This window comes from Equus przewalskii, chromosome 3 (assembly GCF_037783145.1).
Source record: "Equus przewalskii isolate Varuska chromosome 3, EquPr2, whole genome shotgun sequence".
Taxonomy (NCBI): Eukaryota; Metazoa; Chordata; class Mammalia; order Perissodactyla; family Equidae; genus Equus; species Equus przewalskii.
In genome coordinates, this window is record NC_091833.1 from 87,671,668 (window position 1) to 87,693,291 (window position 21,624).

Genomic DNA, 21,624 nt, shown 5'->3' on the forward strand with positions numbered 1-21,624 from the left:
GGACCTTCTCTTCTGGGAATACTTCCCAGGGCTAATTGCAAACATTGACTTTCCTTTGGCAAACAGAATAATTAAAGGTTTGAGCTTCAGTGAGGACTACTGGTATATTTTGTCATTTGGGCCATTGCTGCATGGCTTGAATTTCCCCAAGTTGACCCATTTCATAGACCCAGGTTACCACTTCAAGAGATAAAACTAAGGTATCAGTTTGTTGATTCCTTGCATAAAGTTTCTTTGGTTAGCATCAACATACTCCACTTTGATTTGCCCTTAGAATTTATGAAAGATTTCCAAAGACCAGTACCCCTTTTATCATCCAATTATCTATGGCCCACTTGGCAGACCATATTGCAAATCCATTGCTAACAGCCCAAGCATCAGTATACACTCAAAGAGTAGGACACTTATTTATATCCAATTCTTCTATCACTATTAGGAACACAGCATATAATTTAACCCCTGGACCAAGTTGTTCTTATCTTCTTTCACGAGAATTTCACCATTTACTGGGTGCTGAGTCACTGCTTTCCTTACTGAGCCATAACCCTCACTTCTGGAACTGCTATCAGTGAACCAGGCCAATTGCCTAATATCCTGGGACAATTTCTTGAAATGAGGGGCCCAATTCTGCAGAAGCAGCAGGCAAGACCTGGCTTAGGTAACTCTAAAGGCTCCCACTTTGCATCTCCAACTAGTACTGGTCAAAAGGTCCAATACATTATTTCTTTTAAAATTTTACCCAGTAGGGGAGAAATTTCCATTCAAACGTTATACCTCTACCAATTATACATTCAGGTATAATATATTTTTAATTACATTACATATTTTTAAAATCATACACTCTAAATTTTAACCTTTGTTCTTTTTGTCTGAGAAAGATTCGCCCTGAGCTAACATCCACCACCAATCTTCCTCTTTTTGTATGTGAGCCACTGCCACAGCATGGCCACTGACAGATGAGTGGCATAGGTCCACACCCAGGAACTGAACCCAGGCCGCCAAAGAGGAGCATGCTGAACTTAACCACTAGGCCACCAGGACTGGCCCTAAATTTTAACCATATTTTAATTTTCTTTCCTTTTACAGTACTATGCCATATCCCTTAAATTAACTCTATCACCCTAAGTGGCTGATTAGCAATCCTAACCAGTTTTGTGCGTTGTGCTCCTGTATTCAATTGATCTAAAAGTTTATCCTTTATTTTTTTGCAGGAAAGATTCACCCTGAGCTAACCTCTGTTGCCAATCTTCCTTTCTTTTTTCCCTCCCCAAAAGCCCCCAGTACTTGGTTGTATATCCTAGTTGTAAGTTGTTCTAGTTCTTCTCTGTGAGCCGCTGCCACAGCATGGCAGTGGACAGACGGGTATTGTGTTTCTGCTACTGGGAAGCGAACCCAGGCCACCAAAGTGGGGAGTGCTGAACTTTAACCACTAGGTCATCAGGGCTGGCTCTAAAAGCTTATTCTTTATTCCCAGGACATTTCCTCCAATCTTGATGTTCATCTGATATACCAAAGCTGAATATGGGGAAAGATCCAAGTGGTAATCTTGAGCTGAATATTCTAAGAAACGAGAGCTCACAAAGAGGTGATTGGATGAAATGCCTTCCAGAAAAACATTTTTGAATTAGGGGTAAAAGTTGCATAGGCCAGTTGACTGTCCATTAATTATATCCATAGACGTCTTGTCGATAGGAAGGATTCTTAAAAGTTTGTGAGTGTGTAAATGTGTAACAGGATTTGATCATAGAAACAGTACCAGTGGGGATGATATGGTATTTGTTATAGAGATTTGACCTTACACAACTGTGGAAACTGGTTAAATAGTTTGTGTATGGCTTTTGCTTCTATGTCTATGGGCCTGCTGCCAGCATGGCAAGAAGTCCAGAAGGAGAGACAGACATGAAGTGGGGAAGAGCAAAGACAAATTGGAACACAAGAGGACAAGCTGGAACCTGCTTCGGTCCCTTACTACCTGTAAGCTTCTAACTTCAGTGATGCAAATGACCTGCAGGAGAAACTAGTATCCTTCATTATGAAGCTAAATGTACACCTGACCTGGGAGTCGGAGCCGCTGTGGACCTGGCTGCTGCCTCTGCCTCCAAAGTGAGCCAACAAATCAGTGACAACATGTGTGAGCTGCAGCAGTACCTGGTGCCCTACACTGACCCTTCAAGTGTAAAAAGAAGATGAAAATGGTGAGTTGTATGGTATGTGAATTATGTCTCAATAAAGCTGTTGTTTTGTTTCGTTTTGTTTTAAAGATAGCTGCTGCTTCATTGCTGCTTTCTAAATCTTGTACAAAATGTCTCTTGTGGCCCAGGTTAATCTGTAACTATGTAGGAGAGGGAATTTCTGGGAATCCTAGTTCCTGCAACTAAATTAACACAGCACAAATCTGCCACAAACGTTTTCTGGTAGCTTACGTGAATTTTGTTTACAAATGTAAGCTTCAAAGCTAGGTGGAGAATCCATGTTCTGGTGCCAGTGAAGACATCATTGGATTTAAGTAAAAGGTTCTGCCAATATCTACCATTTTGCACTTTAAGAAATGGTATGGGTAGAAGAGAAACTATAGGACTAAATAACATTATAAAAAGTTAACTAGTACTAAAGTTAAATTTGTAAATAGTTACAGTTCTTTTGTCCCTAAGAATAATACAAATTATTTATTACTGTACTAGGAACCGTGACTTTTAAAAAACCAAATACAGCTTACTTTCTGGAGAGCTTTCAAAAGTCAAAGCAAACAAAAGCTATGACTATTCAAATTCAGGTCATGAGATGACAGATAATTCTGGTAGACGTTAAATAAGTATGATGATACTGAGTTTAGAAATTAAGTGATGCGTGAATTTTGCATAGATATATTTCCCAACCAGGGATTAAAACAATCCAAAAAAATGGGAGAAAATAGTCTTTTCAACAAATGGTATTGAGACAAACTGGGTATCCACGTGCAAAAGAATGACCCTCAGCTCATACAATATAAAAATTAACTCAAAATAGATCATAGACCTAAGTATAAGAGCTAAAGCTATAAAACTCATAGAAGAAAACACAGGGGTAAATCTTCACGACCTTATATTAAGCAATAGTTTCTTAGGTATGACACCAAAAGCACAAGTGACAAAAGAAAAAAATAGATAAATGGGACTTCATCAAAGTTAAAATGTCTTGTGCTTCAAAGTACACTATCAAGAAAGTGAAAAGACAGCCCAATGAATAGAAGAAAATATTTGTAAATCGTATATCTGATGAGAGTTGTATCCAGAATGTATAAGGAACTCTTACAACTGAACAATAAAATGACAATTCAATTTTAAAAAATGGGTGAAAGATATGAAGAGATATTTCTCCTAAGAAAACATACAAATGATTGATAAGCATATAGAAAGATGCCTGGCATAATTAGCCGTTAGGGAAATGCAAATCAAAACCACCTTGAGATACCACTTCATATCTAATAGGGTGGCTAAAAAAAAAAGACATTATGTGTCTGTGAGAACGTGGAGAATTGGAACTCTCGTACATTGTTGGCTGGATTGTAAAATGGTTTAACCACTTTGGAAAACAATTTGGTAGTTATTCAAAATGTTGAACTTAGAGTTCCTAATGCCCCAGCAGTTCCACTGCTAGGTTAGAATACGCAAATCCACAGAAATAGAAAGTATATTAGGGGGCCGGCCGGGTGGTGCAGGGGTTAAGTGCGCAGGTTCTGCTCCCGCAGCCCGGGGTTCGCTTGGTTTGGATCCCAGGTGCGGACATGGCACCGCTTGTCAGGCTATGCTGTGGTAGGTGTCCCACATATAAAGTAGAGGAAGATGGGCACGGATGTTAGCTCAGGGCCAGTCTTCCTCAGCAAAAAGAGGAGGATTGGCAGCAGTTAGCTCAGGGCTAATCTTCCTAAAAAAAAAAAAAATAGTATATTAGTGGTTGCCAGAGGCTGGAAGAAGTAGGTGAGTGAGAAGTGACTTAATGGTTGTGGGGTTTCATTTTGGAGGATGAAAATGTTCTGAAAGCAGATAGTGGTAATGGTTGCAAAATCTATGAATATATTTAAATCTTCTGAATTGCGCACTTTAAAAGGGTGAATTTATGGTGTGCGAATTATATATTAATAAAGCTATTATTTAAACAAACCATTAAAAAGGAGCTCTTAGAAGAAACAGTAAATACTTGAAAGGTTAAATTTCATGTTTATAACTTTTTTTTTTCAGATTGGCACCTGAGCTAACAACTGTTGCCAATCTTTTTTTTTTTCTGCTTTATTTTCTCCCCAAATTCCCCAGTACATAGTTGTATATTTTCGTTGTGGGTCCTTCTAGTTGTGGCATGTGGGACGCCGCCTCAGCATGGCCTAATGAGCAGTGCCATGTCTGCGCCCAGGATCCGAACCAGCGAAACCCTAGGCTGCCAAAGCGGAGTGCGCGAACTTAACCACTCAGCCACGGGGCCAGCCCCCATGTTTATAAATGTTTAAAGCTGTTTTATTAGAATATTTAGACTTTTATCTTCACCAAAGAGGTTATATAGATGGCAAGTAAGCACATGAAAAGATGCTCAACATCAATAGCTATTAGGGAAATGCAAATTACTACCACAATAAGATAACACTCCACACCTATTAGAATGCCTAAAACTAAAAAGACTGACCATACCAATTGTTGGTGAGGATACAGAGGAATTAACCCCCTCACACTGCTGGTGGGAATGTAAAGTGGTATTTTAGAAGTTTGGCAGTTTCTTAAAAGTTAAATATATGCCTTTGATGACCAACCATTCCACTGCCAGATATTTACCAAGAATCATGAAAGTGTATATTCGTAGAAAGACATACACTAATATTCCTAGCAGCTTTATTTTTAATAGCCAAAACAGGAAACCCAAAGGTTCAGAGGTAAAGAAATCATGGTATATCCATACAATGGAATGCTACACAGCAATAAAAAGGAATGAAACTTTGATATATGAAACAACATGGATAAATCTCAAAATAAGCTAGACAAAAGAAGCTAGAATGAACAAGAGGGAAGGATTACAAAAGCAACACTTGGGTATGATAAACGAAATTAGTTTTCTTGGTTATGGTGACAGTTTCATGGATGTACGCATATGTTAATACTTATCAAATTGTACTATTTAAACATGTGCAGTTTATTTTAAGTTAATTTTACCTTGCTAAGATTGTTTAAAAAATTCTTGATCATTTGCACAGAGGTATTTCTGCTTTTTTCAGAATGTCATATAAATGGAAGCATATGTTATGTAGCCTTTGGATGGTGGGTTCTTTCACTTAGCATAATGCATTTGAGATTCATCAATATTGTTGTGTACATCAACAATCCATTCCTGTTTATTGCTAAGTAGTATTCCATTGTGTGGATGAACCACAGTTTATTTATCCATTTATCTATTGAAGAACATTTGGATAGTTTCCAGTTTGGGACAATTATGTATAATAATGCTTATACAGAGAATTCTCTTACAAATTAAAGACTCTTTTTGTGGTATAAATAATTATTATTTCCTTTAATACTTTTGTAAAATTTAGTCTTTAGTATATCAAACTTCCTTCAAGTGGGGTGCCTTTGTGTGAACGGCACTATGAATGCCTAACAAATATCTACTTCATATGGCAAAAAGGGCATTATTGGCAATGTTGTGATGGTAAATGTTTAACAATTGGCTGGGGGGGGGGGAGCCCTTGATTTGTATCATTTGCCAATTTCCACAGTGTAAATATTCCTACTGTGCTAATTTCAAGCTACCAATGTGACATCACTGAACTTGGAGTTGGGAAGTGATGGGCACAATTGGCTCTCATAGGGAAGGAGCAAATATGAGTTGGCTCCAGCACACCACTAATTACTGATAATGTAAGTTTAATAGGTACATGGAAAGAATAGTGGATAGAAAACCAGAAATACGATGTTGCAACATGTACTTTCTGAAAGACTGTTGGGAACTTCTCAAAGTTCTGACTCAGTTACTGATCTTTAGACATAATGTAATATATTGAACTCTTGCTTATTAGGATGATCAACAATGAACTCTTCACAGAGGAGTGAAGAGCAAGGTTAAATAAATTTTAAAATACTGTGCATTGATATGAAAAATACCCAATAATAAACATGTTTTTGAGGAAATATAAGTTATGGATCAATTTTTACAAAAATAGAGAAAAATATAATCAATGATAAAAATGACCCAGTTTCAAACACTATCAGTATCTAGTCAATTTGTATTGGTAACGACCCATCGCCCTTCATTTATACCACCACCCATTTTCCTCCCCCTGATTATTTTGAAGCAAATTCCACACATCATATTTCATCTATAATATTTTATTGTCTCTAAAAGAAAAGGACTCTATTTTTAACACAGCCACAATACCATTACCATACAGAAAAATGTATAGAAATTCCTTAACATCATCAAATATCCAGTTAGTGTTTAATTTTCTTGTTTGTGTTATAATTTTTGACAGTTTTTTCAAATAGGGATCCAGATCAAGTCTATAAATTATGATTGGTTCAATAGATTTTTTTACAAAAATTTTTCGTGCCCAAAGATTTTTTCTAAACTTCTTTTAGTATTAAAAATTCCAAATTGGAGGCTAGCCCCGTGGCCGAGCGGTTAAGTTCATGCGCTCTGCTGTGGTGGCCCAGGGTTTCGCCGGTTCGGATCCTGGGCGCAGACATGGCACCACTCATCAGTCCACTTTGAGGCAGCATCCCACATGCCACAACTAGAAGGACCTGCAACTAAGATATGCAACTATGTACCAGGGGGATTTGGGGAGATAAAGCAGAAAAAAAAAAAAAAGAGATTGGCAACAGTTGTTAGTTCAGGTGTCAATCTTAAAAAAAAAATTTAAATTAATATACAAAAGTAGCAGAAATAGTATAACAAGACTTAGCTTCAAGAATATAACACATGGTCAAATCCACTACCCCTACTACTAGAAGATTTTGAGGCAAATCCTAGGCGTCTTATCATTTCCTCTATAAATACATCACTATATATCTCTAAAAGATAAGAATTTTTAAAAAATTTAACAAAACCCGCAAAACTATTATCATGTCTTAAAAACTATCAATATTTCTTTCTTTTTCTTTTTTTTTTTCCTGAGGAAAATTAGCCCTGAGCTACCATCTGTGCCAGTCCTCTTCCACTTTATGTGTGGGTTGCCACCACAGCATGGCTGATGAGTGGTGTAAGTCCACACCCGGCATCCAAACCTGTGAGCCCAGGCCACTGAAGTGGAGCATGCCAAACTTAACCACTAGGCCACCAGGGCTGGCCCTCTCCAAATTTTTTTAGCAGTTGATTTATTCAAATCAAGATCCAAACAAGGTCCCCATAATATATTAGGTTACTGTCTAAGTCTCTTTTATCTATAGGTCTTTTCTGTCATTTTTTGTTTTTTGCAATTTATTTGCAGAAGAAACATGGTAGTTTGTCCTGTAGGGTTTTCTACATTTTAGATTTGGCTGTTTGCATCCCTATGGTATTATTATGTTTGATCTGATTCAGGTTGGCTGCGGGTTTTTTGGCAAAAATACTTCATAGGTGTTGATGTGTATTCCTATTACGTCTCAACAAGAGCACATAATGTCTGGTTATCTCTCCATGATATTAAGATTAATCAGTAGGTTCAAGTTAATTAATTAGATTTTCAGCTTGATCAATCCATCAGCTTTCACCTAAGGGTGTTAGCAGCAATTGATAATCATTACTTAGATACGTTATTTCATTAGGAGTTGCAAAATGGTGACATTCTAACCCTGTCATTTCTTTCTTCTTTTTAAAGATTGGCACCTGAGCTAACATCTGTTGCCAATCTTCTTCGTTTTTTCTTCTTCTCCCCAAAGCCCCCCAGTTTATAGTTGTATATTCTAGTTGTGAGTGCCTCTGGTTGTGCTATCGTTTCTTCTTTATTTTTTAGCTGGAATTGTCCTATAAAGAAAATTTTCCCTTCACCAACTGTTTATTCTGAGTTATAGTTCATATAGGAAAGACAGGATAAATACTTGTTTCATTCCAAGTATGTATTTAATATTTTCAGAAAGGGCTGGTTCCCTAACATCTTTCAAAGGCAACCAAAGAGGTTTTAAAATTTGTTTTTAGTATTATTAGGAGCACATGGACTTTAACATGTTTGGCATGTTGCAATCCAAAAGTTATTTTGCTTTTAGATTCTTAAATTGATAAATCTTTGGTCAGTGGGAGCCCCTTCAAGTTGGACCCTAAGTTCTTTTGACATGACTTTGCTAGCTTTGGTAGCGTCACGGTGTACTAAGATGTTCATGCTTATCTTGCACATTTCCTGCTCCAAACTTGCAAGGAACCCTGGTTCCTGTTAGTGGGAAATGATTTTCAGAGACCACGATTTGGATGTTTGGACTGCTCATTGCCACTGAGTTGGTTACCATTTCGAAGTCTTTTTCAGTGGCCCACAGCTTTTTGATGTGTAATAGAGGGAAAACCTGAGCAATGAAATTTAGTGTGAATAGAAAGGGTAGAAATGAGAGACCTGGCTACATGGTAAATAATTAAAGATTATGTTATCTTTCTACCATGTACCATTATTTTGTCCCTTTAAAAAGGCATGAAATCACAATTAAATTAAACTCTTAAGATTTATTTGGATTTTTTTCTTTCTTTCTTTTTTTGAGGAAGATTAGCCCTGAGCTAACATCTGCCACCAATCCTCCTTTTTTTGCTGAGGAAGACTGGCCCTGAGCTAACATCCATGCCCATCTTCCTCTACTTTATACGTGGGACGCCTACCACAGCATGGTCTGACAAGCAGTGCCATGTCTGCACCCAGGATCCAAACCGGCGAACCCCGGGCCACCAAAGCAGAACATGCACACTTAACTGCTGTGTCACCAGGCCAGCCCCATATACTTAAGATTTTTAACATGGATTCCCAATTGTCCCAACACCAGCACTCCACATGAAGATTTGCTCACAGAAGGCACTCAGTTTAATTGAACTGAACCTTGGCTGCAGCCGTAGCAGAACTTGACCTTCTATAAGTGCTCAATAGGTATTTGTTATTATTGCTGATAATGATGACGATTTGTAGAATGTGAATCTTCTTCCTGGCCCAAAAACATTTTGCCTGGAAGTCAGGTACATAATAATTAACTAAAACTACAGTTATTACAAATGAGTACTTTCTCTTTTTGTCCTTAAGATTTTTTTACCTCAGAATGGAAGATTTGAGCAGGAAATGGAATATGTCTTCTTTCGGCAACGGGTTGGGTTCATGATTTTGGAGTTATCAAAATATAGGTTGCACATAACTGTGCTAAGACAACTTTCATTCCCTTTCCACCCTTCTACTGCTTTAAATGTGCTGGCCCCTGCCTCCTTCTCCAAGAGTTTGTTCATACATGATTTTCCCCTTCAGCCCCCAGCCTATTGGACCAGGAGTAGACTAAGCTGGGCAATTGGCTTTTCTCTCCCCAGAATTTGGAATTGGGATTTAGAAACTCCAGAAACTCCTTGAGTTTCTGCTTGAACTAGAGATAATATAATATATAGCTGGTGTGGGTATGCACTGCATGTGCATTTGTGCACGTGTGTGGTGATGGGGTAGTTAGTTGTTTAGGGTCCTGCTATACCATGTAGTACCACTTGACTCTTGGGAAACTTCTTAACATTCCAAACAGTAGAAATGCACACTGCCCCACTACACAGCTGACACTTCCCTTTCTCAGCTTTACCTACTGTCTCGTGTCTCTTTTTCTATTCCCTAGCAGCATCAGGTCAATGGCTTGGCAATTTTTAGACTGGAGGCAATCATCAATTCTCAACTTACTGAAGCAGGTAATGAGTCAGAAGGTTCAAGCACCCCTACTTTATGAGTGATTCTTTTGGTGACTCCCTCCCTGGTCTTGGGGAAGAGGAAAATTCCCTACCCTCCCTCACAACTTAAGGAGAGAACACCCTCTCTCTCGAATACTACACGCCCCTCAAAAGGCAACTTTCACTTGTTCCTGTCTTCCCCTTACATGAAGGAGGGGCTAGTGGTGGTGGTAGTGCTGATTTTCTTAACTGGTATCTCTCACTAGGCCCAGTGGAGAAGGATAGATTCCAAAAGCTGATGCTTCTTCAAATGGATTAGGGGAGGGTAGTCTTTAGCACTGTGTATTCTTAGCTTTGGGCTTAAAAACAGGATCCTATTTCACTTAAAATGAAACAATCCCTGACATAGACAATGATATGAGCTGGATTTCTTTCCAACTGTTTTATATAATTAGAAGCATAAGTGCATCACTTGTGGTAGAAACTTGCCAATATGTATATAAGACAAATTGTACAGATCTCTCAGAATTGGTTGTCTTTTTAATAGTCTAGTTCATTACTATTTACAGAGCATTTTCATATATATTGTACTATTTAATTAAATGCTTGGGCTGTCTCTGACCCACAATCCTATCCACAGAGCACATTTGAAACTTCCAGAGCATTCCTGATATCCTAGTTTGTTTTCCAATTATGCTTCCTCCCCAAGGTGCATAGCCTCCTTTCCAGAGCCAAAGGATCTCTAGTTGGAGCTGATCCTAGATTAAAGCCTATCTCAGGAAAGGAATATCTTTTCATCTATTTTAATCTCCCATTAATTTGGCATTTAGATTCTTTTTAACAATTACATTTGGACTCTATTTCAGGATTTTTGTACCATCTGCATATCTACCTTTATTTATCTTCGTTACATGATGAGAGAGCATCTTAGAATTTAAAGTGTGTATATAGTCGGTTTCCACTATTAAGGGAAAGTTAAATAGGTAGCCCACGGAAGGAACCCAGTGGAATTCCTGCAGTTCTCCACCCTTCCCTGACTCTATTTCCTCCTCTTTTTTTAACTTCTACAACCGCTGCTAGTATGCAATTTTGGATTGTGGCTGAAGCTACAAGTATACAGATTTAGTCAGATAAAAAGATAATGGCTAGTAATAGGAAAGGGTCACTTAAAATCCTCCTGTAATGATTGAGGTCCCTTCAAGATTCACAGTCTTAAGCATCACATTAGGAGAAAGAATATCCCAGTAGCAGAAGGTGATAACTTTAAACGTTAGAGAAAGAGACTGAAATATGTTCGTGAGGATTTGGGTGGAGACTGGAGAATGAAAATAGACATAGGTTAATGAATGCCAGAACTCAATAATCCCTAAAATTTGTGTGTGTGTGTGTGTGTTGAAATGTGCTCCAGAGGATGAAATAAATAATATCTTCTAAAAGGAAGAAATGTTGAAAGGCAGACGGCAAGTATACTGGAGCAATCACATCTGCTTCTCCACATGTACCTATTAAACATTATTCCCAAGGTCAGAGGACAAATAGTTTGCCTTTTATTTTCCTCATCCTAAATGTCTTTCTTTTTCAAATTTCTTCCCATAAAACTTCTGATGTGCTCATTTTCTTTCACCAGGTCCCCTTCTTCAATTTCTATTACACAAAAGCTTGAAAAATCATTCTACCTCTAAGTTTCATCTCAATTTTATTATTTCTTTAAAAAATTGGTATGTAGAATACTGTCTATTAATTATTATATAACAAAAAATGAATATACAAAATTTTGTTTGGTTCCCTTTGAAGTTTTAAATTACAAAAATACAACTCATGTTCTCTACAGGAAATAGTAATGAAACAGCAGACTCTTCAAAACATAAGAGTAACTTGATTTATTCCTAATGACTGAAAAAGTGAACATACTTTCTCAAGATCCATTTCTCCTGAATCTAAGTTGTATAGCTACCTTCAACTGGCTAACAGTGAAAGTTTTACACCAGATAATAAAACAGCTTTAATGTGAATTTGGAGGGCCTCTTAACTTTCAAAAAACTGTAGAATTTTTGTTGGCCAAAATTAACTACAAATAAATTAATAATTTAAATATAAAAAATGAGTAATTGAGAAGTTAGAGGAAATTAGAACTAAACATTTCTTAAATGTTTGTATCTATATGTTCTTTGTAGGCGACGGGATTTTCATATTCATAAACGTGCCCCAAGTGCCCAACACATGGTACGTATTCAACAAATACCTGCTGAACTGAGGATAACCTTTTAGCTTAGAAGTAAAAAAAACCAACCAAACAAAAACAATTTCAAGGGAAAATAGGAAACATTTGACTAAACTTTTAAAATTAAATTTTGGTACATTAAAAATTATAATTAAGATAAAAAGAAGATAGCGAACTGTAAAAGTATTTGAAGCAAATATGAGAGGTGAAGAGTAGAAATGTTTATTAAATATTTGATACAAATTGCTAAAACATAAAAACATGAACATCTCTGAACTTCAAGGTATTGCAGGTATTTTAATAGTTTGTAAACTGTTTTAACAGATTCAAAACTTCTAGATCTGAAATAAAACATCAATCTCAGATATTGTTTGGAAAAAACAGGATTAATTTTAAGAACAAAAACCAATACCCTTAGAATATTAATATTACAAAACACAGTAATTCTTCATACCCTTAATTCAGACTACAATTCAGCTGCTGAAATATTTTTAAAATTTCAAAACATGATAACATCAGGAATTATTTCACTTCCTAATATTGCTATCTTCACTTTTTATTATGTGCATGTTGTATCATTTTCCCCCATTAACAATATGTCCACAAGCATTTTTCCATATGCTGTATGACATTCATAATTAAAAATTCATTAATGACTTCCATTCAACATAGTACTGGAAGTTCCAGCTAGAACAATTAGGCAAGAAAGATAAATAAAAGGCATCCAAATTGGAAACGAAGTAAAACCATCTCTGCCTGCAGATGACATGATTTTATATGTAGAAAACCCTGAAGATTCCACAAAAAAACTGTTAGAAGTAATAAACAAATTCGGCAAAGTTGCAGGAAACTAAATCAACACTCAAAAATCAGTGGCATTTCTATACACCAACAATGAACAATCCAAAAAGGAAATTAAGAAAATAATTCCATGTATAACAGCATCAAAAAGAATAAAATATTTAGGAGTAAACTTAAGCAACGAGGTGAAAAACTAGTACACTGAAGACTAGAAAACACTGCTTAAAGATATTAGGACACAAATATGTGGAAAGACATCCTGTGTTCATGGGTTGGAAGACTTTATATCATTAAGATGTCAATACTACCCAAAATGATCTACAGATCAATGCAATCCCCATCAAAATCCCAAAGACATTTTTTGCAGAAATAGGAAAATCCATCCTAAAATTCATATGAAACCTCAAGGGATCCTGGATAGTCAAAACAACCTTAAAATAAGAAGAACAAAGTTGGAGGGAGGTCTCACACTTTTTATTTCAAAACTTACTATAGAGTCACAGTAATCAAACAGTGTGGTACTGGTATAAAAACTGATATATATACAAATGCAATAGAACAGAGAGCCCAGAAATAAATACTTATATTTATGGTCAAATGATTATCCACAAGGGTACCAAGATCATTCAATGGGGAAAGAACAGTCTTTTCAACAAACGGTGCTGGGAAAAGTGGATATCCTGATACAAAGGAATGAACTTGGACCCTTACCTTATACCATCTATAAAAATTAGCTGGAAATTGACCAAAGACCTAAATGTAGTAGCTAAAACTATAAAACTCTTAGAAGAAAACAGGAGAAAATTTTCATGACATTAGATTTGGCAACGGTTTCTTGGATATGACACTAGAAGCACAGGCAACAAAAGAAAAATACAGTCTTCATCAAAATTAAAAACTTTTGTGCAAAGGACACTATCAACAGAGTGAAAAGCCAACCTATGGAATAAGGAAAATATATGCAAATCATATGTCTGATAAGGGATTAATATCCAGAATATCCAAAGAACTCCCATAACTCAACAACAAAAAAACAAACCACTCAATTTAAAAATGGGCAAAGGACTTGAATAAGAAGATCTCTAAAGAAGATACACAAATTGCCAATAAGCACATGACAAGACATTCAATATCATTAATTATTAGGGACATGCAAATCAAAACCACAATAAAATACCACCTCACACCCATTATATTAGCCATTAGGAAGGCTAATATAAAAAAACAGAAAGTAACGTGTTGGTGAGGATGTGGAGAAACTGGAACCCTCATGCACTGCTGGTGGGAATGTAAAATGGTGCAGCCACTGTGGACAACAGTATGATGGTTCCTCAAAAAATTAAACATAGAATAACCATATGATTCAGCAATTTCACTTCTGGGTATCTACCCAAAAGAACTGAAAGCAGGGACTTGAAAAGATGTTTGTATACCCATGTTCTTAGCAGTATTATTCATATTAGCCAAAAGGTGGAAGCAACCCAAATTTTCATTGATGGATAAATGAATGTGGTATATACATACAATGGAATATTATTCAGCCTTAAAAAGGAAGGAAATTCCAGAGCCCGTCCTAATGGCCTCACAGTTAAAGTTTGGCACACTCCACTTTGGCAGCCTGGGTTCGGTTCCCAGGCACAGAAATACACCACTCAACTGTCAGTAGCCATGCTGTGGCAGCAGCTCACATAGAAGAACCAGCAGAACTTACAATTATACACAAGTACGTCCTGGGGGATTTGGGGGTGGGGCAGGGGAGAGAAAAAAGGAAGAAGACTGTCAACAGATGTTAGTTTAGGGGGAATCTAGAGTTTAATAGGCATAGACTTTTATCTGGGAAAGATGAAAAAGTTCTGGAGACAGATGTTGGTGATGGTTGCACAACAATGTGAATGTATTTAATGCCACAGAACTGTTCACCAAAAAATTGTTAAAATGGTAAATTTTATGTTACATATATAACCACTGTTGCAGACTGAATTGTGTCCCCCTAAATTCATATATTGAAGCCCTAATCCCCACTGTGATTGTATTTGGAGACAGGGCCTTTAAGGAGGTAATTAAGGTTAAATGAGGTCATAAGGGTGGGCTCTAATCCAATAGGACTGGTGTCCTTATAGGAAGAGGAAGAGACACCAGGAGTGCCATGTGAGGACACAGCGAGATGGTCATCTGCAAGCCAGGAAGAGAGCTCTAACCAGAAACCCACCCTGCAGGCCTGTCGATCTTGGGTTTCCTGCCTCCAGAATGTTGAGAAAATAAATTCCTGTTATTTAAGCCATCCAGAATGTGGTATTCAGTTATGGCAGCCTGAGCAGACTAATACAACCATAATTTTTTTTTAAAGTAAAAAAAAAATCATTAATTATTTTTTTCATTGCAAAAATAATGTATGACTCTGAAAAAATTCAAACCACACAAAAGGGTAAACAGTCACAAAGAAGCCTCCTCTCCCCTCAGTAACCAGTGTCAATCGTTTTAGGAATATCTTCCAGAATGAGTTTTATGACTATATAAAGCATATGTATTTATATTTACAAACTCTTTCTTCTTCTGAAGCAAGAATCAAAGTAGGGTCTGGTTCAGAAAGGGAAGATACCTTCAAGTTTGTTAATCTCAAACATAATTTGAAATTCATCTATCCCATTACCATCGTACCTTTAGATTATTTCTAGGTTTTTTCTCCATCATATAAAATGTGGTTAACTTCCTTATATAATCTTTCTATTTTAATTAATTAATTATTTTTCAAGATTGGCAACTGAGCTAACATCTGTTGCCAATCTTTATTTTTTTCCTTTTTCTCCCCAAAGCCCCCCAGTACATAGTTGTATATTCTAGTTGTGGGTCCTTCTGGCTCTCCTATGTGGGAAACTGCCTCAGCATGGCCTGAAGACTGGTGCCATGTCCGGGCCCAGGATCCGAACTGGTGAAACCCTGGGCTGCCGAAGCAGAGCGTGCAAAGTTAACCACTTGGCCACAGGGCTGGTCTTTAATCTTTCTATTTTAAATTATTCCGGGGTCTGGCTGAGTGGTTGAGTTTGGGTGCTCCGCTTCAAAGCCCAGGGTTTCACCGGTTCTTATCCTGGGTATGGACATGGCACCACTCATCAGGCCATGCTGAGGTGGCGTCCCACATAGCAGAGCCAGAGGCACTCACGACTAGAATATACAACTATGTACTGGGGGCTTTGGGGAGAAGACGAAGAAGAAGAAAAAAGAAGATTGGGAACAATGTTAGCTCAGGTGTCAATCTTCAAAGAAAAAAAATTATTCCTATCCACAAGTTTTTTAGATCCTAATATAAATATAGTATATTTATCCTTTTCATTACCATTGTTCATGTAGGTTATTTCCATATTCTTCTCCCAACATATAAATATAATTAATATCTTTATAATCTTACTCTCTTTTAAATTATTTAGTTAAGTTCCTAATAGTGAAATTGGGTCAATGGATGTGATATTTTTATGTAACTTGATACATATTGCCAAATTGATTTCCACAAAGCTACCTGCCAACTTACATTTCTATCAGCAGTGCTAACAGTACAAACATTAGATACTCCTATTTAAAAATATCTCTCTAAGGTAGTAGTTGAAAAAGGAAATCTTGCTTCAATTTGCATTTTTTTGTTTTGTTTTGTTTTGTTTTTGAGGAAGATCAGCCCTGAGCTAACTACTGCCAGTCCTCCTCTTTTTGCTTGAGGAAGACTGGCCCTGAGCTAACATCCGTGCCCATCTTCCTCTACTTTATATGTGGGACGCCTACCACAGCAGGGCTGCCAAGCGGTGCCATGTCCGCACCAGGGATCCAAACCAGCGAACCCCGGGCCGCCGAGAAGCGGAACGTGCAAACTTAACTGCTGCGCCACCGGGCCAGACCCTGCATTTTTGATTACTAATGAGATGGAAGATTTTTCACATATCTATTAGTCATTTATATCTCCTTTTTGTGTGTAAACCACCAGTTCATACTCTATACCTATACATGTATTGGAGGCATTAATGTCTTATTGATTTGAATGAGTGCTTTATATATTGTGGTATTACTCCTTTATTATCAATATTTATTCTGAACATTTTCCAGTTTGTCTTTTAATTTTGTGTCCATTCAACAAATATTTATTCAGTATCTCCTATGTTCTGGGTACTGTGATAGGAATTCTGCTATTCTTTACATAGAGAATTACACACACACTTTTTTGTTCTTCCATTGTTTAAAGTTCAGAAAGGTTGAACTTAAAGATTGGGGCAAAAAAACACAGAAGATCCCATATCACTGTGTGGGTCAGAGCCGGCCCTTTCTATCTCTCACGATACTGCAGGCAGATGGTGCATGGTGATAGTCATCCAATGTTCGACCAGCATTGCAGGATCAGCCCAATCAAGGTAGTTCACTTATATGGCTTGCAAGTTGGTGGGCTGTTGGTAAAGGCTTTTGTTCCTTTCCACATGGGCCTCTTTGTGCGGCTGCTTGAGTGGACTAGCTTCCCACAGAGCAAGCAATCCAAGATAATGAGCTGGAAAGCTGCACTCAGTGCCTTTATGACCTAGCCGCAGAAGTCACACACCTTCTGCCAAACACAGTAGCCCTGTTTCAAATGGCTGGGGGAGACTACATTTCCAGAGGTGAGAATTATTGGGGGTTATCTTAGAAGCTAGCTACCAAGGATTCTTCTTTTTTTTTTTTGAGGAAGATTAGCCCTGAGCTAACATCTGCTGCCAATCCTCCTCGTTTTGCTGAGGAAGATTGGCCCTGAACTAACACCTGTGCCCATCTTCCTCCACTCTATATGTGGGATGCCTGCCACAGCATGGCTTGCCAAGCAGTGCCATGTCCGCACCCGGTATCTGAACCAGTGAACCCCAGGCCGCCTGAGCAGAATGTGTGAACTTAACCGCTGTGCCACTGGGCTGGCCCCCCAAGGATTCTAACACCTTGATTTTCCTACAGTTTACTTTATAAAGCAGTTTCTGACAAGTTTGCAACAACCCATAAGAAGTCTAGTTTTGTACCATACTGTTCTCTTAAACCCAGCTGTGTTCTCAAACACATGTGTACATGGGTGCACTCAAGCATACAAGGCTTTCTGTTCCACAAATTAAAGTTCCACAGAGTAAAGACCCTCTGCTACAGGATCAGCCCACGAACTTCACTGGGGCGCTAGATTCCACCTCAAGATCTCTGAATTTGAGTAAAGAGTTCAAGATTGCAGATTAAGGGCCAAGAAGCTTCACTTCTATCTACTTGTAATCTCTGTTAATTAACTAGGAAACTTTTGAGTTTTACCAGAAACCTTTAATTTTCTAGAAACCTTCACCTGTGTTCAATATCCACTTTAATTAAAAAGCTCCTGCAACGTTAGCTCAGGGTGAATCTTTCCCAGCAAAAAAAGCAAAAACTCTTGTAGATTATACTAATTTGCTGCAGATGACTCAGCTAGTTGAGGTAATTAACCAGATAGCTGAGGTAGAAGTCCAGGTTGGGTGAAAAGGTCACCAAGTGAGCATCAGGCAGAGTTTCTTACAGCTAACTTTCACCTCTCCTGCAGGATAGGCAAAGAGGCACCTTTGTGAAATCCCTGTTTGGAGCTCACACTTTTATTTTACCACTGCTCCCGTCTTAATGACAATTTGTCAATTCATGAACCTAAGAAAAGAGAGTAGCCCTAAGTTTTGCCAAATTGGGGAATTTCCCGAGCCCCAAAAGTTTAGCAGGGAGAGTAAGGAGGCCAGAATGGGAGAGTAGGAAGCACCAACCTAAACTAAAAAGGAGCCAAGTTCTTACCCCACAAACAGTATTCCAGCCCCTAAGGTCAAAGCAACAAGGGCCTGAGCTGGTTGCCTAAAACAGCTTTCCCCTCCGGTCCCTAATATCTCCCGACCAGCAAGTCATCTTCGGTGGCATATTCCCTTTGTTATTCCTCTTGAGCTTAATTTTAGCCAGCTGTCCAAGTGCAAAAATGTTAAGCAGGGTAAAGGGGACCAATAACTGTCATATTTGGCGTACTTTTGCACACAAGGCTAAACCCCTGAGCTCCAATTTTCACCTGGGACAGGGTGATCAAAACCACAATCTCTAGGGGTCCTCTGCCTCGCAGACGTCAAGCTGCGCCCACCTCTCCCTCTACCCCGGCTATCCTAAAGACGCGGGTCAATGAAAGCCATCAGCGCAGGCCAAAGGGAGGCCTACAGCAGAAGACACTGCCCAGCGCAGACGAAACAGAGGCTACGTGGGCCAGCTCCACCTCACAGCGCGCGGCCCCACCCCTCCCGACCGGAACTGCAATCTCCGTGCTCCGCGCCCCCACGAAGAAAGAGCGTGACACACGCGCCCGCCCCGCCTCCCCGGACGCACTGGGCAGGCGCGGGGCGCGCGCATGCTCGGCGGGCGGGCCGCTGGGGTGTCCAGCTGCTGCTATCTGTTGCGCCGCCGCCCGCGGGAGCCGGCAGATCCGGGTCTAGTGGCTAAGAGTGACGTGGTCAGTCGAATCAAAACAGAGGAGGGGAGGAAGCCGGCGGCTGGCAGCAGCGGCGGCAGCGGCGTCCCGGGCAGCCGCAGGGTTCCGGAAGCTCCAGGCGGTCTTTCTGCCGAGCCTTGGTCCCGGCCCCCATCCTCCCCGCCCCGTCGGTTGTTGTCTGGGCGGGTGAGTGTCTCCCCTTCTCCCACCGCCGTTCGCCGGCCCACCTTCCCCTCACCCCGCTTTTTCCTGGGGGTTCCTCAGGCTCTCGGGGACTGCGGAGGCTGCGGCAGAGCGGGGCTGCTTCTCGGCTCGGTGGTTCCCCGGCCGGGCTGGCGGCTCTGCCCCCGGGGAAGCCCGCTGCTTCCGAGCCTGCGCCCCTCTTTGAAGAGCGAGGCAGAGAGCCTGCAGTTTGGCTTTCTCTACAGGAAGCCGGAGTCGGGGCTTGGCAGGAAAGTGGACGGTAGCCACGGGCGGTTTTATTTTTAGGGCCAGACAGTCAACTTGGGTGGAGGCGTATGATGGAGTAAAAAGAAGAGAGAGAAAGTCGTAGCTGGAAGGAAAACCCCACAAAGCCTGAAACCCGCTCTTGTATCATTTACGTCTGTTCCTCGGTCCTTTCTGGGTTTGGTGAAGTCACTAGGATGCGTCCTTTGTTGTGATTGATGAGACAGGAAAGCTGCCATCCAGAAAGCGGGTGCTTTTTAGCCCTTACTGTGTTGCGAATTTAAAGGATTCCCTTTTTCTGTTTGTTCAGTCAGCGGAACCAGAGCTGACAGTAAAGAGGTAGCACCCTTTATTGGAACAGATAACGTGCGAAGAACTGGTTACCGGAGTACCTGAAGACCCATGTTGCCGTTTAAAGCCCAAGTTTCCAAAGTGGCTGCTTCTCTGTGTGTGAGGATTTTGGCCAGGGTGATGTTTGTTAGCTGTAGAGAGTCGGGGGGATGCTTTCAGTTGTCCCAATTTGCAAAATCGTCGAAGCTGGGGCCTTAATGGGAGAATGTCTTGGTTTTGCATCAAGACAGTCGGATGAGCCTCATGCACGTAATACCTGTGTGTGTTGCAGAGTCCTTCCACTCGTTTGCGTGATTGTCAATTATTGTGTATGTCGGCAGCTAAACGTGCAGTAGCTTGGACGGCGTAAAACCTTTCTAGCGTTTTAGTCTTGAGACCCTCAGGAGGCGTTCTCGCTGCCCACTTCTGTGGACGATGCCGGAAGCCCGTGTTCCCTTCCACTTCAGGTGACTGGCCACGCAGATGCCTCTGGTGTCGCCTGCCCCGAGCCCCGCCGCCTTCCCCGCCCTCGGCAGCACGAAGGAGACCAAAAGACCAAACCTCCTCCTTGTCCTAACTTGGTTTTAAGAAAGAACATTTTTTCCCCCAAAAAAACTCATTAATTGAGGTGTTTCTTTAGTAAACGGCAAGAAAGAAAAAGAGAAGTATGTGCTAATTATTGCCCCTTATCAAATGCAGGAAGAGTTTTTATGAGTTTAGACTATTCCCTCGAAGGGTATGTCCTTATGTGGCATGAAATGGACCTCTTCTTCACAAATTTCTTCCTCCTGGGTGTGCCATTGAAGTCTTTTTTTCTTAATACCACAGTTGGAATCCTCCTGCTTGAGATAAATGAGATTATGATTTCTTGAGGTTCTTCCTTTTTTTTTTTTTTAACCTTTTAATGTTAAGCTATAACTGAATATTTTTGCTTATGTAAAATAATTTGTGATGATTGGTGAAAATATTGGTTAAAGCAGATAAGCAAGAGAAAATAAGTCATTGATATTCCTGCCATCCAAAAATCAGCAAAATGTTAGCAGTGCTGTATGTCCTTCTGGCCTTTTTTCCATTTATATATTTTATGTAGAAATGGTCTCATATCGTATATGCTTTTCTGTAACGAGCTCTTTCACATAGTAGTACTTCTCTTTTTGAGTAACAAAATTTAAATTTTTGCAGATATGAACTTTTGGGCCTTAATTTTTAGGGAATATTCACTGTATGTTTGTCAAACCATAGTGATTAAACTTGTGGTTTTAAAAGATTTCCTCCCAAGTCTATGTGATGATATTGTAAGGTTTAAGAAATTAATATGCATTGTGTGGCAAAGTAAGACTTTGCTTGTTTAACTTTTGGGAAAGCAGGCCCAGAATAGCCTGAGTTGACAATCTGGAAGTTTACAAAGTATTTGCTAATTTAGTGATTTGATTCAGGTAGAAGTTTAGTTTTGTTCTGTAGCTACACTATGCTCCAAATGCTGACGAGCTGTCCAGGCCTCTGGCAGTAAGGTCCTGAAAGATTTTACTTTATGAATCATGTG

The 21,624-nt window shown here is 39.4% G+C and overlaps 1 protein-coding gene across 2 annotated transcripts in view; it reads left to right on the top strand.

Moving 5' to 3' along the window:
- The first annotated feature begins 19,012 nt into the window (after positions 1 to 19,012).
- The window catches only part of SMIM14 (small integral membrane protein 14), a 59,827-nt gene continuing 57,215 nt past the window's right edge, over positions 19,013 to 21,624 (top strand). Inside the window, exon 1 of one of the 2 annotated variants that reach the window (XM_008532872.2) lies at positions 19,013 to 19,490. The gene's annotated coding sequence lies outside the window, so the exon portion shown is untranslated. The remainder of the gene's footprint in view (positions 19,491 to 21,624) is intronic. The other variant, XR_011538803.1, reaches the window with a different exon arrangement.